This window comes from Oryza sativa, chromosome 4, assembly GCF_034140825.1.
Source record: "Oryza sativa Japonica Group chromosome 4, ASM3414082v1".
NCBI classification, from domain to species: domain Eukaryota; kingdom Viridiplantae; phylum Streptophyta; class Magnoliopsida; order Poales; family Poaceae; genus Oryza; species Oryza sativa.
The window spans coordinates 5,503,862-5,510,436 of NC_089038.1; the positions used below are offsets into that span (position 1 = coordinate 5,503,862).

The window sequence follows — 6,575 nt, forward strand, 5'->3', positions numbered from 1 at the left end:
CGGTCGGTGAAGACGTAGACGCCCAACAACGGCGGCATAATAAGTCAGCCGTGCAGGCGGAAGCACCAGTCGGCGGCAGACGAGGCGGCCGGTTGGTGATGTTCTGACTGATCCATTCCTGGAGCGTAAGAGATAAGCTTAAAGCCATGAATCCCTTTTATGCATATCTGGATCTGGATCCTGCAGAACAAACATATAGGATGAGTAGTATCTGATATAAATATAATACTCGAGAAAAAATCAAGTATTTTAAAATATTGATAAATATGTATTTCTCCTCTTGTCAATTTTGATTTCCCCGAGCAGATGACTCTGTACGTTTAAACACTCTGTCCGACTAGTCATAGCCCCCAAGCATCGGGAGTCGGCCTAGGCATTTCCCAAACATGCATATGAGTGACATGAGTTCGTCATTAATGGAACAAAGTTTCACGGATCAGAATTTACTACTTAGGTACTTTTGCAATTATTAAGAGCAGAAAATAAATTTATCTCATCTCTATGCTTTTGATTTATTCCGAATAATACTTAGCACCTTGCGTTACTCAGTCCATCCAACGAGCCCCCGGGTGCTAGGAATCGGCCCAAAGGCAACCATCCATTGGCAAACCAAACGGAAAGCATAGGAAGATAGAACTCCATAACTCGATAGGTACTTTTGTACTCAGATTATGTCGCAAGCAATCAAGATAAATATTATGAAAATTGTTTAAAAAATACGATATAACATCTATAGCCCCCGACTCACTAGTCAACGGCGAACCAGTTGATGTAGTGAGGCGAAGGAAAAGACAAAATATCATATAAAGAATAAAATAAATGATGACTTAGCTTTGTAATATTCCCTCGGTGACAGCAAAAGTAGCCGATGTGGGAACGAAGCAGTCCATCAATGGTGACAAAAACACCAGTCGGCGCCAGTGGAACCAAGCCAGTGGTGTAGATGATGAAGCCCATTAACAGCGGCGAAGTCCGCCAACCGTATAGGCAAAAACACCAGTCGGCGGCGGCGAAGGCCAGCCGGTCGGCGAAGACGTGGACGCCCATGAACGGTGGTGTGACCAACCAACCGTATAGGCGAGGACACCAGTCGGCGGCGACGGAGGCAGGCCGGCGGTGAGGTCGTAGACGCCCAACAGCGGCGGCATAATAGGCCAGCCGTGTAGGCGGAAGCACCAATCGGCGGCGACGGAGGCAGGCCGGCGGTGAAGTCGTAGACGCCCAACAGCAGCGGCATAATAGGCCAGCCGTGTAGGCGGAGGCACCACTCGGCGGCGACGGAGGCGGGCCGGCGGTGAAGTCGTTGTTGTTATCAGCAATGGCAGTGGCGAAGACAAGCCGGCAGAGTGGACTCGCGGCCGATCGACCGGAAAGCTGAGACGCCTCGAGTCCATGACCAGCATCAATCGCCTCAATAGTGCCGCGTAATTATATGCGAACAACAACAAAAAATAGCAAGAGATTAATCTGAGATTAAAAATCAATATGATAAATAATGATAAAACTAGGCGTCCGGCGCTGGACGAGTAGTTAGCATGAGTAGATATAAAAAAAATTGCTCAATGGAAAATATCACATAAAGAGGAAAAATAAAGGCACTTAGCTTTTTTCTCAGTGTCCTCCGTATATATGTGTTAATGGGTGGACAGGAGATCATATCGGCAGCTTGTGACAGACATGCAATACATGCATGAGTGCTGCACTTCCCTGCGTGAAAATTGCTCCTATTGATTGGCTCAGATTCCACGTCGACTCCAATTTAGATTAGTAATTGAATATCGCCAGGAGATTTGACATCATCAGATGATGGACTCGGCATGTCAAACGATCAAGTTGACGACTGACGTCCCGTCGGAATTTCCGGCGGCGGCGATGCAAGCCGAACTCCAGAAGAAAAGAACCGGTCCGAAGATGAAGGCGGTGCTGACGGCAGCCATAGGAGATTGAATCTGAAACTTGCCGCGGTAGATTGTTGTAATCCCTCGATTGAGTTTCCCCCTGACTGATTTGGATCAAGTCAGAGAAGAGGAGCTTGAAGAAGTGGTCGACGGAAAGGAAGTGAAAACTCCCGAAGCGAAAACGAAGTCGGCGACTCATGAAGTTAATTCCATCGCGCTCGTTGATAGGAAACTCGACGCAACCCCTACCTGGCGCGCCAACTGTCGAAACATGAATTCGGCAATAATAAAAGGGGGTAGCGTACGAGACCTAAAGTGGATGGATGCAGAGACAAAGGATTTAGACAGGTTTAGGCCCTCTCAATGAGAGGTAATACCCTACTCCTGTTTGGGGATTTGAATCCGCCGGGTGTAGTATAGATCTGACGATCAGGTTGTGTCATGCCCCCTAGAGGGCCTCCTGCCCACCTTATATAGGGTGGGGGGCAGGATTACAAGATAGAAACCTTAACCAATACGGTATCGGTTTCCTAAATCTACTTTACAATATTATCAAACCAGGACTTTAGGCTGTTCCGTAATATATAAGGAAACGTAATACCCGAGTCATGATCTATTACATATTCCATAGATATAAGTTATCCCCTATGACTAGTCGGATAACCATGCCGTATGGGTATGGGGTACCCATAATATCCACAGTTCGCGACGCAGGCCCAGCCATCTTCATGTGCCATTCTTCCGTCGGTCGCCTCTTAGATGGTAAGCTCACGACGCTGGCAGCTAAACCGAGCTGTGTCAGCATTCTATTCGTTAGTATAACAAGCCGAGCTGAGCGAGCTGGTTGTCCTAATGAGCCAGAGCGAGCTCAGCCGAGCCAAGCTGACTCGATGTCCACCTCAAGCAAGGTACCCCTTTAGGGTTTATTGGGTTTTGTTTAGATTAAAGTTTAGCCATTGCTACTTGCTTACAATGCGCGTGTCGGTTGGACCGCCCATCTGTTTGTCTTCGGAACACCATCTTATCATTTGTATTTAATTCCTATATGCAATTCAGATTGCTCTTGTTCTTGCTTGTTTTTTTATTTGCTTGCAGGAATAAGTTTGATCTGCACCAGCAAGATCAACAACCCACGGAGAGGTGTATCGATTGCTAAGGTCCAACACAACAACGTTTCGTATGGTTGTAGTCAGGTCATCAACGCTTCTTCCAAATCGTACGTAACGTCAACTCACTGAAACTTAGGGCCAATCATAGCTGTGGGTGTCTCGAGTGGAACTCAGGATTTATCGCATGTGAGGTGGAGAAAACAAGAGGAACGCATACGTACCCTCACACCATTTTTTACCTTCCATTGCAAGAATTCTAGCATAGTACTTAACATTGTGTGCCCCTGTTCACAACCTAGGTACAAAGACGTTTTGTAGTCTGCTAACATACGCTCCAACTTCAAAACATCATTTTCACTTTTGCAGTCCTTTTTTACGTCAGACAACATCTGACTAAGACCATTCGCACCGTCATTTTCTTCAACATCTATGCATTATCCTTATTTTAATTATTTTAAAAAGTTTTTCTAAAGTTCTAAACATATTTTTAATGCATTCCACTTATTTCTAACTATTTTAATGATTTTCAAATGGACTTAGTTTTCTATTCTTTTTTCTTCATTTTCTATATTTTTCCTTTGTTGTCTTTTTTTTAACATTTTTATACATATGTTTCTAATTTTATGAAGTACCGCGCGTCGACTTTCGTTCTCCTGCCACTAGCGCCAACAGCTAATCCTGACGAAGCACCACGTCGTCTCCCGTCATCCAGCAGGCCAGCCACCAACGCCCCGCGCTATCTCCTGTATCCCGCCAGCCAGCCGGCTATTGGCATCCTGTCCTGCGCCGTTTTCCCACCCTCTCCAGTCGCCTCCCCATGCCCTCTTCTCTCCGGTTTCGCTTCTTCCTCCGTCTGCAGGCAAGTACTACTGCTAGCACTGGGGTTGCAGGGACCCCGCTGAAATGCGGGGCCTCGGAGGGGCCGGGGGTGGGGATTGATTTGGCCCTGTTCTTCCCTTTGGGACCGGTGCCGGGTGAACCCGGAAGTGAGCGGGGGCGTGGCCATTCCTACCTAACCCGCCCCCACCCCACCCTGTTGCCAACCCTACTAAGGACATCTTCACTCTCTTCTTGCCTTTTGTCCTCCTGCTGACGGTTGGAGTGTCGAAAACGGTCACAACCGCCATTGGGAGGTCGGTAGTAACTGCTGATGAAATTTCGGGCTGAACGGTACCTCTCCTGGTTCGACCGAACCCTTGCTGGCCCATTTGGCCCTGGTTTTTCTCTAGGATCATGGCAGGTGGACCCTTAATCCAATGGTATGATGATTGGGCCCAATTACAGGTATTTTGTTGGGTTTATGGGCCCAAGACTCCATAGGCTTGGATATAAATGTAATTTTCCCCTCCTTTATGTATATTTCTACTTAACTTTGATAGTTTGTCACCTGTATCCAAATATACACCAACACTCGTGGAAATTGTCAGAAATAAATCATACCACCATATTGGATGTTTTATACATTTAGATTTATGTAGGTATTGACGGCATAAATTTGGTATTTAACAGCCGTCAACAATCTCCTCGGAGATAGAGAAATTAGACAGACGAGCAGAAGAATTATAAACAAACATGACTATCTGCATATTTTCACTTCCACCATGGGAACTTACACCAGACTGACTCGTGGCTTGTTGGTTTTCATCTTGCTAATCCCAATGTCCCCATCCACCTTATTCCTCATGAGGCACATTAGGCTAGTTAAGATCATTCCAAACTGGTCCCTAATGTTTAGGAGGATTAGGGGGAGGAGGTCGAACACCCACATGTGGCAAATCTTCATCTTGGGGTTGAGGGTCAGCAAATTCATTATTAAGGACAAACACCCCAAAAGCCCAAGATTCCCCTTGACCACCTTGATTTTGGATCTGCTTAAGCACTATTTTCCTAGACACTAAATCAACATCATCAAAATCAAAATAAAGCCCTCAACAGGACCCTTCCAGGAACAACATCAACCTCTTGCCAATAGTCCAGCTTTCCAAAAAGACCAACCACCCTAGAGATATAACTTGTAGAATGGAAATATAGAGGGTAACCTAAAAACATGGTGCATCCAACTCTATCAGCATGAGCTGCTCTCCAGTTAGCCCCTCCAGCATCATGAACTTGTGGCTCAATCTCAGCTAACATGTAGGACTCATGCTGCCGTTGCAGGGCAGGAACCGTCAAGTCCGCCCTAGGCAAAAGATTAGGACTGTCATCCTAAACATGCTTACCAGCTTCAAGAAAATGTGCAGGGTTGAAGTTCATATTGGCCATGAGAGGAGATTTTGTCAAGAGATTAGATTGATAAGGATTGTGGTTTTTGTGAGGCTTTGCAAGCCGGCGAGGAGGCGAAGAAGCAGGAATAAAAGATTTGTTAACGTCCTATCGCTGTGAAGACGCCTTAACTATCCACTTAATTAGAACTAGACTTCTTCTTATGGGCCAAACACTGATGGGCCTTATGGACATACCCAAAACAGAAACTGCATCTAACTGTGGATTGGTGCAATTTGAAACTCTGTGATTCCGTCTCAAACATTGAGAGCAAAACTGATCAACAGATTTAGGAGAAGGCTTAATTGGCAGAACTTGTGGATTCTCCAATTATCTATCGAAAGCCGAAACACGATTTGGAACATTTAAATCCAAACAATATTTGATAGAGGAAGATTTAGGATCTGCAGTTGGTAAACTTTTCTTTAGGCTATCAAAAACCTTTTTTAACACAAATCACAGTCGGATCAACCATTTTCTTTGTTCGAACAGCATTGGCATAAGAAAAACCTGGTCTGACTGAAGAGATTTTACTTGATTTCAAAGATTTGGACTTAACCATAACCCCCATTCCCGATCCTTCTGAATGATCCATTGGGAGTATTCCCTGTACCAATCAGGGCCCCCATTTCTCCATAGGTGAAAGAACAACTTGAAATGATGACAGGCGTAGGAACTCAAGGAATAGATGCGCAAACCAACATGTTTGCTCGCAACAATTGTTTTGCAAATTTCGAAAATGAAAACCATTCGGATCACCACCAAGACAGCAACATAAAGCCAAGGCTACATATTGTTCTGTCAAACGGAACTTGAATCGAGAAAAACAAACCACTAGCTTGAAAGGAGTAGCTTGGATGAAAAACCTGGAGAGAAATGGACCGTGGAATTAAGAGAAGCGATTTCTGATTTCCGTAGCAAAAGCCAAACCAGGAGAGAAATCCAGGCCATCTGCAAAAGAGAGATCCTCCATAGCAAGGAGAAGATCAAGCCTTCAGAAATCAGGATCCCCTCCCCGTCGCCACCCAATCGCCTCTATGCAAAAACTGGACATCGCCTCTCCAAACTCACCCTATAATTGTATGGATAATAATTACCGGGTTAAATGTAGTACCGGTTGTTGCAACAAACCGGTGCTAAAGATACCGGGAGGCCTGACATGCTCTGACAAAGTGTGAACTGGGACTAAAGATAGCAATGTGACTTTGTGTTTTAACCGGTGCTAAAGACCTTAAGCATCGGTTCGTTATACATCCGAGATATTTGTTGTTTTTGCCTATCGAGCAAATATCGGTTCTCCAATAGT

The 6,575-nt window shown here is 45.2% G+C and overlaps 1 long non-coding RNA gene across 1 annotated transcript; it reads right to left on the reverse strand.

The window, feature by feature from the left end:
• Positions 1-4,567: 4,567 nt before the first annotated feature.
• LOC136356327 (uncharacterized) lies at positions 4,568-6,302 on the reverse strand. The gene is made up of 2 exons (XR_010741046.1): positions 6,136-6,302; positions 4,568-5,186 (listed from the first exon to the last, which is right to left on the reverse strand). It is a non-coding gene; the product is annotated as an uncharacterized lncRNA (long non-coding RNA).
• Between the last annotated feature and the right edge of the window lie 273 nt (positions 6,303-6,575).